The sequence below is a fragment of the Heterodontus francisci genome, unplaced genomic scaffold (genome assembly GCF_036365525.1).
Source record: "Heterodontus francisci isolate sHetFra1 unplaced genomic scaffold, sHetFra1.hap1 HAP1_SCAFFOLD_606, whole genome shotgun sequence".
Lineage (NCBI taxonomy): Eukaryota > Metazoa > Chordata > Chondrichthyes > Heterodontiformes > Heterodontidae > Heterodontus > Heterodontus francisci.
The window spans coordinates 653,026-676,522 of NW_027140713.1; the positions used below are offsets into that span (position 1 = coordinate 653,026).

Sequence of the window (23,497 nt, forward strand, 5' to 3'; positions counted from 1 at the left end):
AACTCAGTACTCCCAAAATCAGGAACCCTCAAACTCATTATCATACAAATTCAGTACCCTCTAACCTAGGTACCCAATCCCTAGAATTAGTACCCCCAAACTCAGTACCGCAAAGTCAATAACCCCCAAACTTAATAACCCAAAACTCAGAACTACAAATTAAATAACCCTCAAACTGAATTGCCCCAAAACCAGTTCACCCCAAAATCAGGACCCGAACTGACTAACCCAAAACTCAGCACAACCAGCCCTTAAACTCAGTATCCTCCAACTTAGTATCCCCATTCATAGTACACTAAATACTAACTCGCTGCTCAGTAACCCCATATTCATTCCCACCCATATTCAGTACCCCCATAATCAATACCACTTATAATCAATACCCCCATACTCAATACTCAACACCCAACCGCCCTGCCCCCCCACACACACACACTCAGTACCTCCCATACTCGGTATCCCTCATACTAAGTATGCCCCTAAACACAGTACCCTCCATACTCAATACCCCAGACTTAGTACCCCCAATACACAGAATCCACCCATACTCAGTATCACCTTACTCAGTAACTACCCTGCCCCATACACAGTTGCCCCCATACTCAGTATTCCCCGTACCCAACATGTACCGCACCACCTGCACTCCGATGATCTCAATCCCATTTCTGCACTCCCCATCCACATTACCTCTATACTCAGTATCCCCCCACACTCAGTATCCCCCCCCACGCTCAGTATCCCCCCCCCCACGCTCAGTATCCCCCCCCCCACGCTCAGTATCCCCCCCCCACGCTCAGTATCCCCCCCACGCTCAGTATCCCCTCATGCTCAGTACCCTCCATACTCAGTACCCCCCCCATACTCAGTATCCCCTCATACTCAGTACCCCCCCATACTCAGTACCCTCCCATACTCAGTACCCTCCATACTCAGTACCCCCCCATACTCAGTATCCCCTCATACTCAGTACCCTCCATACTCAGTACCTCCCCATACTCAGTACCCTCCATACTCAGTACCCTCCATACTCAGTACCCCCCCATACTCAGTATCCCCTCATACTCAGTACCTCCCCATACTCAGTACCCTCCATACTCAGTACCCCCCCATACTCAGTACCCTCCCATACTCAGTACCCTCCATACTCAGTACCCCCCCATACTCAGTATCCCCTCATACTCAGTACCCTCCATACTCAGTACCCTCCATACTCAGTACCTCCCCATACTCAGTACCTCCCCATACTCAGTACCCTCCATACTCAGTACCCTCCATACTCAGTACCCCCCCATACTCAGTACCCCCCCCTTACTCAGTACCCCCCCCATACTCAGTACCCCCCCATACTCAGTACCCCCCCCATACTCAGTACCCCCCCCCATACTCAGTACCCCCCCATACTCAGTATCCCCACATACTCAGTACCCCCCCATACTCAGTACCCCCCCCATACTCAGTACCCCCCCCCATACTCAGTACCCCCCCCCATACTCAGTACCCCCCCCCATACTCAGTACCCCCCCCATACTCAGTACCCCCCCCCATACTCAGTACCCCCCCACATACTCAGTATCCCCACATACTCAGTACCCCCCCACACTCAGTAAACCCCCCACACTCAGTAAACCCCCCACACTCAGTACCCCCCCACACTCAGTACCCCCCCACACTCAGTATCCCCTCACACTCAGTATCCCCTCACACTCAGTATCCCCTCACACTCAGTATCCCCCCACACTCAGTACCCCCCCACACTCAGTACCCCCCCACACTCAGTACCCCCCCCCACACTCAGTATCCCCTCACACTCAGTACTCCCCCATACTCAGTACTCCCCCATACTCAGTACTCCCCCACACTCAGTATTCCCCCCCCACACTCAGTATTCCCCCCCCACACTCAGTATCCCCCCCCCACACTCAGTATCCCCCCCCCACACTCAGTATCCCCCCCCCACACTCAGTATCCCCCCCCCACACTCAGTAACCCCCCCACACTCAGTAACCCCCCCCACACTCAGTAACCCCCCCCACACTCAGTATCCCCCCCCACACTCAGTATCCCCCCCCACACTCAGTATCCCCCCACACTCAGTATCCCCTCACACTCAGTATCCCCTCACACTCAGTACCCTCCATCCTCAGTGACCACAGCTATGTGGAGGGGATCGAAGTGACCTTGTGAACAGCTGTGTGAATGACCATGTGTCGGGACAGTAGAGGGTTGTGGCAGTGATTGTGTGTGGAACAGGAGGGAGCTCACATGTGGAGGGATGTAGGTTTGACCGTGTGGTGGAATTGGGGAGATGGCGGCAATGTGGTAATGTCACTGGAGTAGTAATCTAGAGTAGAGACTAAATCCCTCTGGATATGGGTTCAAATCCAACCATAGCAGATGGTTGAATTTAAATTCAATTAATTAACAAATTAATTTTTAAAATTGTCTGGAATTAAAAGCTAGTCTCCGTAATAGTGTCATGAAACTATTGATTATCATAAAAACCCATCTGGTTCACCTCTATCCTTTCGGGAAGGAAATCTATCATCCTTTCCTAGTCTGGCCGACATGCGACTCCAGAGCTACAACAATGTGGTTGACTCTGAACTGCCCACTGAAATGGCCGAGCAAGCCATTCAGATGTCAAAAGCAGTCAGGGATGGGCAACAAATGCTGCCACCCCACATCCCGTGACAGAATGGAACAAGAATGTGGGCGTGACCACATGGTGAGATGTGGGAGTGCCAGACCTGAATGGAGCTGGCAGATTTTGGAGAAGACGAGGTCCCAGCCACTGCAGCATGGTTGTCGGGGGCTGGGAGCTGCGGTGTTGGCTGTCATTAGTCTGGAACCCCAGGGTGAAGTGGCTGGGTCCCCCTCTGTGCAAACTTATCATTAAGCCTGAATCTTTCCTCTATTTTAGTGTCCTGCTTTTTTCACCAGCTGGTGTGTTTGTGGACTGAGAGGTTTAGCATCAAATTGAAAAAATAGAGAAGCCTGCTCAGAAATAAACTACCACAGATTTCAAAGAAAGAAAAAAAGCTCTGGAAATACCTGCACTTTGGACAAGTTGATCAACTATTAAAGCTGTGCTTCACACTGTCTGAATTAGATGATAATGCAAGTGCTGGAAATTGCAACAGCGCTTAAACTCCACCTTGTAAGTATGCAGCTTTGCTGTCATATTATTATATTTATGTTTTATATTTAGAGATACAGCACTGAAACAGGCCCTTCGGCCCACCGAGACTGTGCTGACCAACAACCATCCATTCATACTAACCCTACAATAATCCCATATTCCCTACCACCTACCTATACTAGGGGCAATTTATAATGGCCAATTTATCTATCACCTGCAAGTCTTCGGCTGTGGGAGGAAACCGGAGCACCCGGCGAAAACCCACGCGGTCACAAGGAGAACTTGCAAACTCCGCACAGGCAGTACCCAGAATCGAACCCGGGTCCCTGGAGCTGTGAGGCTGCGGTGTTAACCATTGCGCCACTGTGCCGCCCTCATATTAAACACATTGCCCTTTGATACAGCATAGAAGGAGGGCATTGATCCCATTGTGTCTGTGCTGGCTCTCTGCTAGTCCCACTCCCACGCCCTATTCCAAATAGCCCTGTGTTTTTTTTTTTTTGCTGTTCAGTTGCTTATCCACTTACCTTTTGAAAGCCATGGCTGAATATGCCTTCACCACACTCTCAGGCAGGGCATGTCGGACACTAACTTGGAGAAAATTGGGTATCTCTTTCAAAGGGCCAGCACAGACTCGATGGACAGAATAGAAACATAGAAAATAGGAGCAGGAATAGGCCATTCAGCCCTTCAAGCCTGCTCTGCCATTCATCATAATCATGGCTGATCATCCAACTCAGTAACCTGTTCCCTCTTTCGCCCCATACCCTTTGATCCCTTTCGTCCCAAGAGATATATCTAACTCCTTCTTGAAAACATACAATATTTTGGCCTGAACTGCTTTCTGTGGTAGCGAATTCCACAGGCTCACCACTCTCTGGATGAAATAATTTCTCCTCATCTCAGTCCTCACAGGTTTATCCCGTATCCTTAGACTATGAACCCTGGTTCTAGACTCCCCCACCATTGGGAACATCCTTTCTGCATCTACCCTGTCAAGTCCTGTTAGAATTTTATAGGTTTCTATGAGATCCCCCCTCACTCTTCTGAAACCCAGCGAATATAATCCTAACCGACTCAATCTCTCCTCATACATCAGTCCCACCATCCCAGGAATCAGTCTGGTAAACCTTTGCTGCACTCCCTCTATAGCAAGAACATCCTTCCTCAGATAAGGAGACCAAAACTGCACACAATATTCCAGTTGTGGCCTCACCAAGGCCCTATATAATTGCAGCAAGACATCCCTGCTCCTGTACTCGAATCGTCTCGCTATGAAGGCCAACATACCATTTGCCTTTTATACCGCCGAATGGACTCTTCCTGTACTGTATTATTTTATGAATGTATGCTACTTCGCGATAACTGTGCACTTCTTGACTATTTCTACACGGTTCCAGGTTGCTTGTTCCATTCCGAAACGGGAAACCTTCTGTTGCCTAACAGTCACCTGTGCAGAGAGCAGTTACTGGGCTAGTCTTGGTGCCCCGCCCGTAACATCGCGCGTCACTTACCGTGCGAGGACACCGCTGCCCATCTGCTGTCTTTCTTCCGAAGCTGGTTGAGCATGTCCGCTTGCTGAACTGCTGACTGCCCGACCCTCGGTCACTCCATTTAACGCGTGAAGTGGCCTGGAAACTGGATGCAGATCACCTGGTGATGAAGAACATGGTGAGTTGGGCTGCATCTCAACCACGGTGGGAGTGAAATAAAAAGCGAGAAGGAAGAGAATAGAGCGCCAACTCCGCATCTTCTCAGCGCAGGCACAGGTAGATTGAAAGAGAGAAGCAATTAATATTAAACAGGAAAAAGGCGGGTGAGAAAGAGAACAAGCGTGGGATGGATGTATAAGGAGGGTCTTCGGAAACAGAGAAAAAAAATCTAAAGGGATTAAAATAACAGGATAGGAAAACAACCGAGAAAAGTAAGGTAAGATGGAGTGAATATAAGATTGATTATCCCCCATTCTGGGTTTCCAGCGAAGATGAATTTGACCCCCCTAACCTTTCCCCTTTTCACCTTTTCCAGCCGCTGTTTGCTTCACTCTTACTATTAACATAGAATTAAACAGAAAAGCACAGAAACAGTCCGTTCAACCTCACATCCCTCTATACCCTTCGCTCTCTTTCCAAGTCTGCTTCAAGTCTCCCCTTAAAGGCATCAAACAGTTCAGTTCAGTTGCACCATGTAGCAGTCACATCCACATTCGAAACAGTCTTTGCGTACAGAAATTCCTTTTCAATTTCTTCACTGGATCTGTTTGTGACGAATTTCTATTTATGGCCTTTAATATGGATTCACCGACAAGTGGAAAGTTTTTTGACATACGCCCTAAAAATAAATAAAAAGAAGCTGTTTCCAGTGGCAAGCGGGTCGTAACCATGGGACACAGATTTAGGGTAATCGGCAAAAGAACAAGAAGGGAAATGATATTATTTTTGCACTGTGAGTAATGATCTGAAGGGGTGGTTGAAGCAGGTTCAAAGACCAATCGGATCCATATTTGGAAACTAACAATTTGCAGGGCTGTTGGGAAAGAGCTGGGAACGGGGAATAGTTTTACAACTTTTAAGGAGCCCGAGCAGACATTAATGGACAAATGGCCTCCTTCAGTGCTGTAAATGTTTATGTTTCTCAATGCCACTTCAGGGCCAGGATAGTGGGTGGCTCCTACTATCCTGAGGTGCTCTTTGTATATTCGATTGGTCCATGACTCAAGTGACCAGTGGAATTGGTCTGTGACTACAGTGACCAGTGAGGTTAGTCTGTGAAACCAGTGACCAGCGGGATAGCTCTGTGAACCCAGTGACCAGTGAGGTTAGTCTGTGAAACCAGTGACTAATGGGATAGCTCTGTGAACCCAGTGACCAGTGGGATTAGTCCGTGAATCCAGTGACCAACGGGATAGCTCTGTGAACCCAGTGACCAGTGCGATTAGTCAGTGAACCCAGTGACCATCAGATTAGTCAGTGAACCCAGTGACCAGCGGGATAGCTCTGTGAACCCAGTGACCAGTGAAATTAGTCTGTGAATCCAGTGACTAATGGGATTGCTCTGTGAACCCAGTGACCAGTGAGATTAGTCAGTGAACCCAGTGACCAGTGAGATTAGTCCGTGAATCCAGTGACCAACGGGATAGCTCTGTGAGCCCAGTGACCAGTGTGATTAGTCTGTGACCCGTGAGATAGCTCTGTGAACCCACTGACCAGTGAGATTAGTCTGTGAACCCAGTGACCAGTGAGATTAGTCCGTGAATCCAGTGACCAGTGAGATTAGTCTGTGAACCCAGTGACCAGTGAGATTAGTCTGTGACCCGTGAGATAGCTCTGTGAACCCACTGACCAGTGAGATTAGTCAGTGAACCCAGTGACCAGTGAGATTAGTCCGTGAATCCAGTGACCAACGGGATAGCTCTGTGAGCCCAGTGACCAGTGAGATTAGTCTGTGAACCCAGTGACCAGTGAGATTAGTCTGTGAACCCAGTGACCAGCGGGATAGCTCTGTGAACCCAGTGACCAGTGCGATAGCTCTGTGAACCCACTGACCAGTGAGATTAGTCTGTGAACCCAGTGACCAGTGAGATAGCTCTGCAAACCCAGTGACCAGTGAGACTAGTCTGTGAACCCAGTGACCAACGGGATAGCTCTGTGAGCCCAGTGACCAGTGAGATTAGTCTGTGAACCCAGTGACCAGTGAGATTAGTCTGTGAACCCAGTGACCAGCGGGATAGCTCTGTGAACCCAGTGACCAGTGCGATAGCTCTGTGAACCCACTGACCAGTGAGATTAGTCTGTGAACCCAGTGACCAGTGAGATAGCTCTGCAAACCCAGTGACCAGTGAGACTAGTCTGTGAACCCAGTGATCAGCGGGATACCTCTGTGAACCCAGTGACCAGCGGGATTAGTCTGTGAACCCAGTGACCAGCAGGTTAGCTCTGTGAATCCAGTGACCAGTGAGATTAGTCTGTGAACCCAATAACCAGTGAGATTAGTCTGTGAACCCAGTGACCAGTGGGATTAGTCTGTGACCCCAGTGACCAGTGAGATTAGTCTGTGAACCCAGTGACCAGTGGGATTCGTCTGTGAACCTAGTGACCAATGAGATTAGTCTGTGGACCTAGTAACCAGTGTGATTAGTCTGTGAACCCAGTGACCAGTGGAATAGTTCTGTGAACCCAGTGCCCAGTGAGATTAGTCTGTGACCCCAGTGAGATTAGTCTGTGATGCCAGTGACCAGTGGGATAGCTCTGTGAACCCAGTGACCAGTGAGATTCGTCTGTGAACCCAGTGACCAGTGAGATTAGTCTGTGTTCCCAGTGACCAGTGAGATTAGTCTGTGAACCCAGTGACCAGTGAGATAGCTCTGTGAACCCATTGACCAGTGAGATTAGTCTGTGAACCCAGTGACCAGTGGGATTAGTCTGTGACCCCACTGACCAGTGAGATTAGTCTGTGACCCCAGTGACCGGTGAGATTAGTCTGTGACCCCAGTGACCGGTGAGATAGCTCTGTGACCCCAATGACCAGTGAGATTAGTCTCTGAACCCAGTGACCAGTGGGATTAGTCTGTGAACCCAGTGACCAGTGGGATTAGTCTGTGAACCCAGTGACCAGTGAGATAGCTCTGTGAATCCAGTGACCAGTGAGATTAGTCTGTGAACCCAGTGACCAGTGAGATTAGTCTGTGAACCCAGTGACCAGTGGGATTAATCTGTGAACCCAGTGACCAGTGAGACTAGTCTGTGAACCCAGTGATCAGCGGGATTAGTCTGTGAACCCAGTGACCAGTGAGATAGCTCTGTGAATCCAATGACCAGTGAGATTAGACTCTGAACCCAGTGACCAGTGGGATTAGTCTGTGAACCCAGTGACCAGTGGGATTAGTCTGTGACCCCAGTGACCAGTGGGATTAGTCTGTGAACCCAGTGACCAGGGAGATAACTCTGTGAATCCAGTGACCAGTGAGATTAGTCTGTGAACCCAGTGACCAGCGGGATTAGTCTGTGAACCCAGTGACCAGCAGGTTAGCTCTGTGAACCCAGTGACCAGTGAGATTAGTCTGTGAACCCAATAACCAGTGAGATTAGTCTGTGACCCCAGTGACCAGTGGGATTAGTCTGTGACCCCAGTGACCAGTGAGATTAGTCTGTGAACCCAGTGACCAGTGAGATTCGTCTGTGAACCCAGTGACCAGTAAGATTAGTCTGTGAACCTAGTAACCAGTGAGATTAGTCTGTGACCCCAGTGACCAGTGGAATAGTTCTGTGAACCCAGTGCCCAGTGAGATTAGTCTGTGAAGCCAGTGACCAGTGGGATAGCTCTGTGAACCCAGTGACCAGTGAGATTCGTCTGTGTTCCCAGTGACCAGTGAGATTAGTCTGTGACCCCAGTGACCAGTGAGATTAGTCTGTGAACCCAGTGACCAGTGAGATAGCTCTGTGAACCCATTGACCAGTGAGATTAGTCTGTGAACCCAGTGACCAGTGGGATTAGTCTGTGACCCCACTGACCAGTGAGATTAGTCTGTGACCCCAGTGACCGGTGAGATAGCTCTGCAAACCCAGTGACCAGTGAGATTAGTCTGTGAACCCAGTGACCAGTGGGGTAGCTCTGTGAACCCAGTGACCAGTGAGATTATTCTGTGACCCCAGTGACCAGCGAAATTAGTTTGTGACCCCAGTGACCAGTGGGATTAGTCTGTGAACCCAGTGACCAGTGAGATAGCTCTGCAAACCCAGTGACCAGTGAGATAGCTCTGTGAACCCAGTGACCAGTGAGATTAGTCTGTGAACCCAGTGACTAGCGGGATAGCTCTGCAAACCAAATGACCAGTGAGATTAGTCTGTGAACCCAGTGACCAGTGAGATTAGTCTGTGAACCCAGTGACCAGCGGGATAGCTCTGTGAACCTAGTGTCCAGTGGGATTAGTCCGTGACACCAGTGACCAAGGGGTTTGGTCTGTGACACCAGTGACTAGTGGAATTGGTCCTTGACCACAGGAACCAGTGGGAATAGTCTGTGAACCCAGTGACCAGTGGGACTGGTCTGCGACCCCAGTAACTAGTGGAATTGGTCCTTGACCATAATGACTAGAGGGATTATTCCGTGAACCCAGTGACCAGTGGGATTAATCTGTGACCCCAGTAACTAGTGGAATTGGTCCTTGACTACAGTGACTAGTGGAATTAGTCTGTGACCCAGTGACCAGTGGGACTGGTCTGCGACCCCAGTAACTAGTGGAATTGGTCCTTGACCACAGTGACTAGAGGGATTATTCTGTGAACCCAGTGACCAGTGGGATTAATCTGTGACCCCAGTCACCAGTGGAATTGATCAGTGACCGCAGTGACCAACGGGATTTTTCTGTGACCCGTGTGAACAGTGAAATTTTTCCATGATCCCAGTCTGTGACCTTAGCAACAAGTGAGAGGATAGCAGATCCTGAGAGACAGTCATCTCTGGGGTCTAAATCTGCGATTAACGCTGTGTTCCACTTGGGTTCAGAGATGTACACTTGGATTTGATTGCCCCCAAGCTGGGGATCTGCGGCAGATTCCAGCGAGGGGCCCCATCGCACAATTGGCAGCCGGAAGGAAGAGAATGTTCTACCATATGGTCATGGACAGTTGTTGGAATGAGAGTTGCATTGACCGGATGTCATAGCTCCTCAAAGCCAGGATAGGCATCAACATGTTGCACCATGGACAGTTGACAAAATTATTGATTCAGTCACAGACATGGGGCAATTCATCTATATATAAAGTATATAGCCAACCTAAAGCCATCAAAATACAATCCATTTTAAAACACATTTCTCTCTATAAAGAAAGTAACTAATCTTACAAACATTAATGGAGAGCAGCAGAACTGTATTAGCTGGCTAGCAAGCAAAATAGTACGCAATGCCAACGCAAATTAATTTTGTTGACAGAATAGAGTTGGCTACACCATGTGTGAACACAGGCATAGATAGCCAGGACCCAGCCTAATACCCCGATGATCTCAATCCTTTCAAATTACTTTTGCACCTGGTAATTTTGAATGTCTTACTCCAAGCTTTTAAACCTGTGTTTTAAAATCACATAGTGGCTAGGTTATTTTAAAAAAAACAAGTTTAAAGGCTTGGAGCTGGGGTGTCCAACCTTGTTGCATGAGGGGCCACATTTGATTCAATTTGGGCGGCACAGTGGTTAGCACCACAGCCTCCCAGCTCCAGGGACCCGGGTTCAATTCTAGCTACTGCCTGTGTGGAGTTTGCAAGTTCTCCCTGTGACTGCGTGGGTTTTCGCCGGGTGCTCTGGTTTCCTCCCACAGCCAAAGACTTGCAGATTGATAGGTAAATTGGCCATTATAAATTGCCCCTAGTATAGGTAGGTGGTAGGGAAATTGAGGGAATTGTGGGGATGTGGTAGGAATATGGGATTAATGTAGGATTAGTATAAATGGGTGGTTGATAGTCGGCACAGACTCGGTGGACCGAAGGGCCTGTTTCAGTGCTATATCTGTAAATTAAATAAAAATAAATTACAATTTATTGTCCTACATAGGGGAGCAAATTTCAGAAAGATAAAGGCATTCGAAATATATCGTACTTTTGAGCAAAACAATAAAAAAAATCATTTTTGTGAAAAAGCTTTAAATGAGAAGACTGATTTATTAAATTACTTTCTCATCACTATGTTAAACACTGATTTAGTGAGATACCTGGTATTGTGTTGCTTGTACAAGTAATCAATGCCTGCCTGCACACTTGATGTAGCAATGTGGAGTATTCCGGAGAGATGTTCATCTGTCAGGAGTGATCTTGATCTTGTTTTGACACTTTTCGTTCTTGAAGAAAGCTGTTCACAGCAATAAGTGCAGCCAAGCAGCGCAATGAATCGAGGTTTGATAGATTTGGATAAGACCCTGAGAGAATATATTGACTAAAGGTTCATGAGAAATGCCAGCAAGCGATAACTAAAGCAAATAAGGCTCGAGGTTGTATCAGAGGACAGTTCACTCCTAAACAAAGCTTACCATTTTGTCCTTGCATAAGACCTTGATTAGAATACAGCATTCAATTTTGGTGTCCTCACATGATTGAGGGATATTGAAGGTTTGGGAAAGGCGAAGAGGAAGTGTATAAGATTGATATCTAGATTCAAACATCGTAGTTAAATGCTCAAAGAACTGGACCTGCATAATTATAGCCGAACTAGTATGGATGTATACAGTTCTGCTTTTCCCACATGTTAGCAAATATGAAACAAGTTGCTGCCTTGTGCAGTAAATGATGATTTGATGCAGTCCTGCATGAGAGGGGGTGGAGATCACCATCTACAGGAGGTAGGTACCCTGTACTATAAATCAGGGGCACTGTGATCTCCTTGACTAGTTTCGATCACCTGAAGATGTCAGAGCCGAACTTTTCAAATCTTTTCCTCTCCTAATGGGCCTGGGCTTTCGCCTCTCCCAGGTTACATGGCTCTGGGTGAGTAGGGACTGTAATGTGTAATACATCACAAGTAGATGGACAGTCTTTTCCTATCCGTAATTTTCATACGCTTGTATATACGAAAATCTAGTTTGCTGCTAGGCAGTAGTTCCTTCCTTTTATATGTTAATATTAATCCCATAAATTACATCCAGTTGAAAGTGCTCATGTGCGGTGATGATATGGGTCGCCTGATATGGAGTCCAGATCGAATTCGGAAATTGGCATTGTATCTTTAGAAGCAGCAGATGATAGAACATAGAACATAGAACAGTACAGGCCCTTCGGCCCACAATGTTGTGCCGAACCTTTAACCTACTCGAAGATCAAAATAACTACCTACCCTTCATTCTACTATCATCTATGTACCTATCCAAGAGTCGCTTAAATGTCCCTAATGTATCTGCTTCTACTACCACCGCTGGCAGTGCATTCCACGCACCCACCACTCTCTGTGTAAAGAACCTACCTCTGACATCTCCCCGAAACCTTCCTCCAATCACCTTAAAATTATGCCCCCTGGTGATAGCCCTTTCCATCCTGGGAAAAAGTCTCTGACTATCCACTCTATCTATGCCTCTCATCATCTTGTACCCCTCTAACAAGTCACCTCTCATCCTACTTCGCTCCAATGAGAAAAGCCCTAGCTCCCTCAATCTTTCTTCGTAGGACATGCCCTCCAGTCCAGGCAGCATCCTGGTAAATCTCCTCTGCACTCTCTCTAAAGCTTCCAAATCCTTCCTATAATGAGGCGAACAGAACTGAACACAATATTCCAAGTGTGGTCGAACCAGGGCCTTATAGAGCTGCAGCATAACCTCACGGCTCTTAAACTCAATCCCCCTGTTAATGAAAGCCAACACACCATACGCCTTCTTAACAACACTATCAACTTGGGTGGCAACTTTGTGCGATCTATGGACATGGACCCCAAGATCCCTCTGTTCCTCCACACTGCCAAGAATCCTGTCTTTAAGCCTGTATTCCACATTCAAATTCGACCTTCCAAAATGAATCACTTCACACTTTTCCAGGTTGAACTCCATCTGCCGCTTCTCAGCCCAGCTCTGCATCCTGTCAATGTCCCGTTGCAACCGAAACAGCCTTCCACACTATCCACAACTCCAGCAACCTTCGTGTCATCGGCAAACTTGCTAACCCAGCCTTCCACTTCCTCATCCAAGTCATTTATAAAAATCACAAAGAGCAGAGGTCCCAGAACAGATCCTTGTAGAACACCACTGGTCACCGAGCTCCATGCTGAATACTTTCCATCTACTACCACCCTCTGACTTCTATGGGCCAGCCAATTTTGTATCCAGACAGCCAACTTCCCCTTATCCCATGCCTCCTTACTTTCTGACTGAGCCTACCATGGGGAACCTTATCAAACGCCTTGCTAAAATCCATATACACCACATCCACTGCTCTTCCTTCATCAATGTGTTTTATCACATCTTCAAAGAATTCAATAAGGCTTGTGAGGCATGACCTGCCCCTCACAAAGCCATGCTGACTGTCTCTAATCAAACTATGCTTTTCCAAATAATCATAAATCCTGTCTCTCAGAATCCTCTCCAATAATTTGCCCACTACCGACGTAAGACTGACTGGTCTATAATTCCCAGGGTTATCCCTATTCCCTTTCTTGAACAAGGGCACAACTTTTGCCACCCTCCAATCATCCGGTACTACTCCAGTGGACAGTGAAGACGCAAAGATCATCGCCAAAGGCGCAGCAATCTCTTCCCTCGCTTCCCGTAATATCCTTGGGTATATCCCGTCTGGCCCCGGGGACTTATCTATCCTCATATCATTCAAAATTTCCAGCATATCCTCCCTCTTAACCTCAACCTGTTCAAGCATATCAGCCTGTTCCACGCTGTCCTCACAAACGACCAGGTCCCTCTCACTAGTGAATACTGAAGCAAAGTATTCATTTAGGACCTCCCCTACCTCCTCCGACTCCAGGCACAAGTTCCCTCCACTATCCCTGATCGGCCCTACCCTCACTCTGGCCATCCTCTTGTTCCTCACATAAGTGTAGAACGCCTTGGGATTTTCCTTAATCCTACCCGCCAAGACTTTTTCATGTCCCCTTCTAGCTCTCCTAAGTCCATTCTTCAGTTCCTTCCTGGCTACCTTGTAACCCTCTAGAGTCCTGTCTGATCCTTGCTTCCTCAACCTTAAATAAGCTTCTATTGTTTGGTGAAATATACCCATTTCTTAATTCAAGAATTATTTTGAAATATGATTTTCATGGTAAATAAAATTTCATATACAAATATTAGTGAAAGAATTTACAGAATCACAGAATCGTTGCAGTGCAGAAGGCGGCCGTTCGGCCCATCGTGTCCGCACTAGCTATTGGAAAGAGAAATTCACTAAGTGCCACTCCACACCCGCCTTCTCCCAGTGACCCTACACATTCTTCCTTTTCAGAAAGCAGTCTAATTCCCTTTTGAATGCCTCAATCGAACCTGCCGCCATCACAGGCAGCGCATTCCAGATCCTAACCACTCGCTGCGTGAAGAAGTCTTTCCTCGTGTCACATTTTCTTCTTTTGCCAATTATTTTAAAACTGTGCCCTCTCATTCTCGATCCTTTCATGAGTGGGAACAGTTTTTTCCCTCTCCACTCTGTCCAGATCCCTCATGATTTTGAATACCTCTATCAAATCTCCTCTCAGCTTTTGCCTCTCCAAGGAAAACAGTCCCAACTTCTCCAATCTATCTTCATAACTGACGTTCCTCATCCCTGGAACCATTCACATGAATCTTTTCTGTACTCGCTCCAATGCCTTCACACCTTTCCTAAAGTGCAGCACCCAGACGTGGATGCAGTACTCCAGTTGAGGCCAGACTAGTATCTTATGCAAGTTCGACATAACTTCCTTGCTCTTGTACGCTATGCCCATATTTATAAAGCCTGGGATACTGTATGCATTGTTAACTGCGATCTCAACCTATCCTGCCACCTTCAATGACTTATGCACATATACCGCCAGGTCTCTCTGCTCTAGCATCCCCATTAGAGTTGTACCCTTTATGTTAGATTGTCTCTCCATGTTCTTCCTACAAAATGAATCACTTTACATTTCTCCATATTGAACTTCATCTGTCACCTTTCTGCTCATTCCACCAATTTATCTAAGTGCTTTTGAAGTTCTACAGTATCCTCCTCATAGTTCACAATGCTTCCAAATTTAGAAATTTTGCCCTGTACACCAAGGTCTAGGTCATTAATATGCATCAGGAACAGCAGAGGTCCCAACACTTATCCAAGGGAATTCTACTATAAACCTTCCTCCAGCCCGGAAAAAAAATCCATTAATAACCACTATTCTGTTTCCTGTCATTCAGCCAATTTCGCATCCATGTTGTTACCATCCCTTTTATTCCATGAGCCACAACTTTGCTCACAAGTCTCCTGTCTGGCACTGTATCAAATGCCTTCTGGAAGCCCTCTGTTACCTCTACGAAAAACTATAGGAAGTAAGTTAAACACGATTTTCCCCTTTACGAATTCATGCTGCCGTTCCTTAATTAACCTGCCTTTCTCCAAGCGACTATTAATTTGGTCTCGAATTATTATTTCGAGAAGTTTCCCCAACACTGAAGTTAAACTGTCTGGCCTGTAGTTGCTGGGTTTATCTTTTTTGAACAAGGGTGTAATATTTGCAATTTTCCAGTCCTCTGGCACCACCCCTGAGTCTAAGGAAGACTGGAAAATTATGGCCAGTGTCTCTGCAATTTCCACTCTCACTTCCCGCAATATCATCACATCCAGTCCTGGTGCTTTATCAACTTTACATACAGGCAGCCTATCCATTAACTCCTCCTTATCAATTTTAAATCCTTCTAGTGTACTAATTCCCTCCTCTTTCACTCAGGCCTGGGTTGCATCTTCTTCCTTGGCAAAGACAGATGCAAAATATTCATTTAATATTTAATTCAGCTTTTTCTCCCCTGCCTCCATGCGAAGATTATTGATGTTATTAAAAGCATTATATATTTGGTTTAAAATTTGATTCAAATCATACTTCAACTCTGCCCCAAATATAAGAAGTATTTTACTTCTGAGCATTTGTGAACAAATGATGTTTTTAAATAATGTTATGTCATTACTTGCCTTTTCAAGAAGGCCGTATAGCCACATGACCGTGTGCTAGGTGTTATCACAACCTTAATCCTTTGACTGTTTAAGGAGGCTTGCCTTGTGACAATGAGGTCTAGCTGGTGCCAACGACGTGATCTTGGGTGCCTCCATGAAACCTGGTGACAGGGTTTAGTGTGAAAGAACGAGTTGGTGATGCAGAGGTTATGATAGGTACACAACTCAAGCAGTCTCTGCCCGTTCTCATTCATCCTTCCAACGCCATAGCGCCCAAGGCAGGAGGGCCATGAGTCATGGTCGGCCCCAACCCTGGCATTAAAGTCCCCCAGCAGGAATAGGTGTTCGGTGTTGGGGATGCTGCTAATGATGTTATGGAGTTGCTCGTAGAACTGGTCTGTAGCTTCAGGTGGGGAGCAGAGTGTTGGAGCATAGATGCTGAGCAGGTGTACTGGACCAGAGGTGGTGAGCAGTCGGATGGACAGGATGTGTTCCGAGCCATTTGAGGGAGGCTCGATCATGCTGAACAAGGAGTTTCTGATGGCGAAGCCCACTCCATGCTGTCTTGGTTCTTCAGGATCCCTGCCCTGCCAGAAGAAGGTGTAGTCTTGCTCTGCTAGAGATCCACTCGCGGGGAGGCGAGTCTCCTGAAGTGCTGCAATGTCTACATTGAGTCTCCACAGTGCGGACTGCGACACCGACCACTCCCTGGTGTGCAGCAAGGTTAGACTCAGACCAAAGACGTTGCATCATTCCAAGCAGAAGGGCCACCCGCGCATCAACACGAGCAGAATTTCTCACCCACAGCTGTTACAAAAATTTCTAAATTTACTTGTAACAGCCCTTCAAAACACTCCCACAGGGGATGCTGAGACCAAGTGGGCCCACATCAGAGATGCCATCTATGAGTCAGCTTTGACCACCTACGGCAAAAGTGCGAAGAAAAATGCAGACTGGTTTCAATCTCACTTCGAAGAGCTAGAACCTGTCATAGCCGCTAAGTGCATTGCACTGTTGAACTACAAGAAAGCCCCCAGCGATTTAACATCCGTAACACTTAAAGCAGCCAGAAGCACTGCACAAAGAACAGCCAGGCGCTGCGCAAATGACTACTGGCAACACCTATGCAGTCACCGGAAACATCAGAGGAATGTATGATGGCATGAAGAGAGCTTTTGGGCCAACCATCAAGAAGATCGCCCCCTTCAAATCTAAATCAGGGGACATACTGACCAACGCAAACAAATGGACCGCTGAGTTGAGCACTACCCAGAACTGTACTCCAGGGAGAATATTGTCACTGAGACTGCCCTCAATGCAGCCCCGCCTCGACCAGTCATGGATGAGCTGGACATACAGCCAACCAAATCGGAACTCAGTGATGCCATTGATTCTCTAGCCAGCGGAAAAGCCCCTGGGAAGGACAGCATTACCCCTGAAATAATCAAGAGTGCCAAGCCTGCTATACTTTCGGCACTACATGAACTGCTTTGCCTGTGCTGGGACGAGGGAGCAATACCTCTGGACATGCACGATGCCAATATCATCACCCTCTATAAAAACAAAGGTGACCGCAGTGACTGCAACAACTACCGTGGAATCTCCCTGCTCAGCATAGTGGGGAAAGTCTTTGCTCGAGTCGCTCTGAACAGGCTCCAGAAGCTGGCCGAGCGCGTCTACCCTGAGGCACAGTGTGGCTTTCATGCAGAGAGATCGACCGTTGACATGCTGTTCTCCCTTCGTCAGATACAGGAGAAATGCCGTGAACAACAGATGCCCCTCTACATTGCTTTCATTTCTCACCAAAGCCTTTAACCTCGTCAGCAGACGTGGTCTCTTCAGACTACTAGAAAAGATTGGATGCCCACCAAAGCTACTAAGTATCATCACCTCATTCCATGACAATATGAAAGGCACAATTCAACATGGTGGCTCCTCATCAGAGCCCTTTCCTATCCTGAGTGGTGTGAAACAGGGCTGTGTTCTCGCACCCACACTTTTTGGGATTTTCTTCTCCCTGCTGTTTTCACATGCGTTCAAGTCTTCAGAAGAAGGAATTTTCCTCCACACAAGATCAGGGGGCAAGTTGTTCCACCTTGCCCGTCTAAGAGCGAAGTCCAAAGTACGGAAAGTCCTCATCAGGGAACTCCTCTTTGCTGACGATGCTGCTTTAACATCTCACACTGAAGAGTGGCTGCAGAGTGTCATCAACAGGTTTGCGGTTGCCTGCAATGAATTTGGCCTAACCATCAGCCTCAAGAAAACGAACATCATGGGGCAGGACGTCAGAAATGCTACATCCATTAATATTGGCGACCACGCTCTGGAAGTGGTTCAAGAGTTCACCTACCTAGGCTCAACTATCACCAGTAACCTGTCTCTAGATGCAGAAATCAACAAGCACATGGGAAAGGCTTCCACTGCTATGTCCAGACTGGCCAAGAGAGTGTGGGAAAATGGCGCACTGACACGGAACACAAAAGTCCGAGTGTATCAGGCCTGTGTCCTCAGTACCTTGCTCTATGGCAGCGAGGCCTGGACAACGGTTGTCAGCCAAGAGCGATGTCTCAATTCACTCCATCTTCGCTGCCTCCGGAGAATACTTGGCATCAGGTGGCAGGACCGTATCTCAACACAGAAGTCCTCGAGGCGACCAGCATCCCCAGCTTATACACACTACTGAGTCAGCGGCGCTTGAGATGCCTTGGCCATGTGAGTCGCATGGAAGATGGCAGGATCCCCAAAGACACATTGTACAGCGAGCTCGCCACTGGTATCAGACCCACCGGCCGTCCATGTCTCCGCTTTAAAGACGTCTGCAAACGCGACATGAAATCCTGTGACATTGATCACAAGTCGTGGGAGTCAGTTGCCAGCGTTCGCCAGAGCTGGCGGGCAGCCATAAAGGCGGGGCTAAAGTGTGGCGAGTCGAAGAGACTTAGTAGTTGGCAGGAAAAAAGACAGAGGCGCAAGGGGAGAGCCAACTCTGCCACAGCCCCGACAAACAAATTTCTCTGCGGCACCTGTGGAAGAGCCTGTCACTCCAGAATTGGCCTTTATAGCCACTCCAGGCGCTGCTTCACAAACCACTGACCACCTCCAGGCGCTTACCCATTGTCTCTCGAGATAAGGAGGCCCAAAAGAAAAAGAAAGAAGAATCCTTTGACTATGATTCATCGTTTGTACTCATAGGACATCAATATCTGTTTAACAGATCAGTCCCTTGTGGACTGAGCAGAGTGTTTGAATCCTCATTACCCGATATAGACAGTGTCTTGTACCTGCAGCTGCCGCCAGTCCTCGCCCTCCTGGCTCTGCCGCTCAGTCTGTGCGTTGATGGATGTGACGTCGGGCCTGAAGATGTTACTTTCATTGCTAGGAGACGGAGTCACATGAGGACCCGCGCCGCGCTCTCGCCATGGGAACCGAACAAACGCTACAAAAACCGCGCCGTCCGCCTGCCGCAGCGGTGAATGCGGAGCTGCTGCTTCTCCCTGCCCCAGGACCTGAGGCTTGATCCTGCCCCAGGAGCCGGAGGTTGGACAGTGCGACTCGGACCTTGAAAATTACCACCAAACTTTTTAACCCACGAACACGTTGCTCAAAGCCCAGACTTCACCTTCAACTCGGCGAGATGTCCGGAAACTGACCTTCATTTGTGGCCTCGGGATCCTGGCAGTTTCCTCCTCTGGGCAGTTGAGGATTCCTCATTCGCTCTCCATGACCTGGGGCCCCTCGTGTTCTTTCAATATCCTCACTGATGTTATTTAATTTCCTCTCCTGGCACATGCAAGGGAGTAAGAAAAGGCACGCAAGTGGGAAGGTGCAGACATTGCATTCACCATGGCTGGTGTTTACTCAGTCGGTCAAGTAAGGCACTTTTCCTCTTTATCGCCAACAATCACTTCGTTATTACACCTCCAGGATCAACAGAGGAGGAGAGCGGAAATACGAGGAATGAGCGACAACTGTCCACTCGAGACTAAGAAAACAGAGGAGGTAGAAGGCCAGATGTGTGTGTGTGAGTGTGCGCAGATTTACAAGGATGCCAGGGAGAGAATTCAGGTGCTCAGTCACTGCCGATCACAATGCTGAACATGTCACTGCTGATACCCCCACTCCCAAACTGCCGACACCCTCAGTCACAAAACTCTCACTGCCAGTAATTGCAAATCCAGCTTTGCTAACAAAATCACAGCCAATGCACTTATCGATAAATGCCCCGCAATTCTCAACGCTTATTACATTCCTGTCACAGCAAACCCAGCGACGAGGCTCACTGCTTTTCAACCTGTCATTCTCAAATTCCCCACTGACAAAATCCTCACTGACAACCGGCACAGCGCAAACATTCAATGTTAATAAAATCAATTCTAATCCCTGCACGGGAAGAGGTCATGGTCAAAACCCTCACATATTACATTTTTACTGCTGATCCCCTCGCAGCTGAAACCTTGACCGCCGGTCACCTCGCTGCTGAAACCTTGACCGCCGGTCCCCTCACTGCTGAAACCTTGACCGCCGGTCCCCTCAGTGCTGAAACCTTGACAGCCGGTCCCCTCGCTGCTGAAACCTTGACCGCCGGCCCTCACTGCTGAACCCTTGACCGCCGGCCCTCACTGCTGAAACATTGACCGCCAATGCCCTCACTGCTGAACCCTTGACCGCCGGTCCCCTCACTGCTGAACCCTTGACCGCCGGCCCTCACTGCTGAAACATTGACCGCCAATGCCCTCACTGCTGAACCCTTGACCGCCGGTCCCCTCGCTGCTGAACCCTTGACCGCCGGCCCTCACTGCTGAAACATTGACCGCCAATGCCCTCGCTGCTGAACCCTTGACCGCCGGTCCCCTCGCTGCTGAAACCTTGACCGCCGGTCCCCTCGCTGCTGAACCCTTGACCGCTGGCCCTCACTGCTGAACCCTTGACCGCCGGTCCCCTCGCTGCTGAAACCTTGACCGCCGGTCCCCTCGCTGCTGAAACCTTGACCGCCGGTCCCCTCGCTGCTGAAACCTTGACCGCCAATCCCCTCGCTGCTGAAACCTTGACCGCCAGTCCCCTCGCTGCTGAAACCTTGACCGCCAGTCCCCTCGCTGCTGAACCCTTGACCGCCAATCCCCTCGCTGCTGAAACCTTGACCGCCAGTCCCCTCGCTGCTGTACCCTTGACCGCCAGTCCCCTCGCTGCTGAAACCTTGACCGCCAGTCCCCTCGCTGCTGAAACCTTGACCGCCAGCCCCCTCGCTGTTGAACCCTTGACCGCCAATCCCCTCGCTGCTGAAACCTTGACCGCCGGTCCCCTCGCTGCTGAACCCTTGACCGCCAATCCCCTCGCTGCTGAACCCTTGACCGCCGGTCCCCTCGCTGCTGAACCCTTGACCGCCAATCCCCTCGCTGCTGAAACCTTGACCGCCAATCCCCTCGCTGCTGAACCCTTGACCGCCGGTCCCCTCGCTGCTGAACCCTTGACCGCCAATCCCCTCGCTGCTGAAACCTTGACCGCCGGTCCCCTCACTGCTGAACCCTTGACCGCCGGCCCTCACTGCTGAACCCTTGACCGCCGGTCCCCTCACTGCTGAACCCTTGACCGCCGGTCCCCTCACTGCTGAAACCTTGACCGCCGGTCCCCTCACTGCTGAACCCTTGACCATCGGTCCCCTCACTGCTGAAACATTGACCGCCGGTCCCGCCAATGCTGAAACCTTGACCGCCGGTCCCCTCACTGCTGAAACCTTGACCGCCGGTCCCCTCACTGCTGAACCCTTGACCGCCGGTCCCCTCACTGCTGAACCCTTGACCGCCGGTCCCCTCAATGCTGAACCCTTGACCGCCGGTCCCCTCACTGCTGAACCCTTGACCGCCGGTCCCCTCACTGCTGAAACCTTGACCGCCGGTCCCCTCACTGCTGAAACCTTGACCGCCGGTCCCCTCACTGCTGAACCCTTGACCGCCGGTCCCGTCACTGCTGAAACCTTGACCGCCGGTCCGCTCACTGCTGAAACCTTTATTGCAGACTCCCTCACTGCTGAAACCTTGACCGCCGGCCCTCACTGCTGAAACCTTGACCGCCGGCCCTCACTGCTGAAACCTTGACCGCCGGCCCTCACTGCTGAAACCTTGACCGCCGGCCCTCACTGCTGAAACCTTGACCGCCGGCCCTCACTGCTGAAACCTTGACCGCCGGCCTTCACTGCTGAAACCTTGACCGCCGGCCCTCACTGCTGAAACCTTGACCGCCGGCCCTCACTGCTGAACCCTTGACTGCCGGTCCCCTCAATTCTGAAACCTTGACAGCCGGTCCCCTCAATTCTGAAACCTTGACAGCCGGTCCCCTCACTGCTGAACCCTTGACCGCTGGTCCCCTCGCTGTCGAAACCTTGACCGCCGGTCCCCTCGCTGCTGAAACCTTGACCGCCAATCCCCTCGCTGCTGAAACCTTGACTGCCGGTCCCCTCACTGCTGAACCCTTGACCGCCAGTCCGCTCACTGCTGAAACCTTTATTGCAGATTCCCTCACTGCTGAAACATTGACCGCCAATGCCCTCACTGCTGAACCCTTGACCGCCGGTCCCCTCAATTCTGAACCCTTGACCGCCGGTCCCCTCGCTGTCGAAACCTTGACCGCCGGTCCCCTCGCTGCTGAAACCTTGACCGCCAATCCCCTCGCTGCTGAAACCTTGACCGCCGGTCCCCTCGCTGCTGAAACCTTGACCGCCGGTCCCCTCGCTGCTGAACCCTTGACCGCCGGTCCCCTCGCTGCTGAACCCTTGACCGCCGGTCCCCTCGCTGCTGAACCCTTGACCGCCGGTCCCCTCGCTGCTGAACCCTTGACCGCCGGTCCCCTCGCTGCTGAACCATTGACCGCCAATCCCCTCAATTCTGAAACCTTGACCGCCGGTCCCCTCGCTGCTGAACCCTTGACCGCCAATCCCCTCAATTCTGAAACATTGACCGCCGGTCCCCTCACTGCTGAAACATTTACTGTTAATCCTTTCACTGCTGAAATCTTTACTTCTAATAGTGAGGATCAGTACTGCAGGAAGTGATGTCATACTGTATTTGACACAGTCGTTGGAGTTGTGTTGAGCCGTCATAAGATGTTCATGTTGAGCTCTCCTTACTCTTTAATAAATAGGAATGCAAAGTATTTGTTACCATTCATGAGTGCATGATTGGTAAGTTTATATCAAGAACCCAGTAATACAATATGGTGGCAGCGGTGCATTGTGGACAACCACGTGGCAGAAGAAAAGTCAAAGCGCAACAGTGAAGTTTGGATCCGAGGTGATTCCCTTCAATGCAGAGGTCATTGAGAAGAGCCAGTCTGAATGTCGGGAGACGTGAGAAAAGGAAATGGGGACATAATACAAAATTATGAGTGGCATTGATAGGTTAGATAGGAAGAGACTTTTTCCCTTAGTGGAGCTGTCAATAACCAGGGGGCATACATTTAAAGCAAGGGGCAAGAGGTTGAGAGGGGATTTGAGGAAAACCTTTTTCACCCAGTGGGTGGTTGGAATCTGGAATACACTGCCTGAAGGGGGTGGTAGAGGCAGGAACCTTCACAACATTTAAGAAGTATTTACATGAGCACTTGAAATGCCATAGCATACAAGGCTACAGGCCAAGTGCTGGAAAATTGGACTAGAATAGTTAGGTGCTTGATGGCCAGCACAGACACGATGGGCCGAAGGGCCTGTATAACTCTATGACAACACAAGTGATGTGCTACAAAAGCAGAAGCAATGCAGTGACATACGGACATTACCG

At 49.2% G+C, this 23,497-nt stretch overlaps 1 protein-coding gene across 5 annotated transcripts in view; it reads right to left on the reverse strand.

Annotated features, from left to right (window-relative positions):
- The window catches only part of LOC137360538 (beta-1,3-galactosyl-O-glycosyl-glycoprotein beta-1,6-N-acetylglucosaminyltransferase 3-like), a 76,012-nt gene extending 56,940 nt beyond the window's left edge, over window positions 1–19,072 (reverse strand). For all 5 annotated transcript variants that reach the window (XR_010971917.1, XR_010971916.1, XR_010971915.1 and 2 more), the window contains exons 1-3: window positions 19,010–19,072; window positions 10,844–11,047; window positions 4,654–4,792 (exon numbers count right to left, since the gene is read on the reverse strand). The gene's annotated coding sequence lies outside the window, so the exon portion shown is untranslated. The remainder of the gene's footprint in view (window positions 1–4,653; window positions 4,793–10,843; window positions 11,048–19,009) is intronic.
- Between the last annotated feature and the right edge of the window lie 4,425 nt (window positions 19,073–23,497).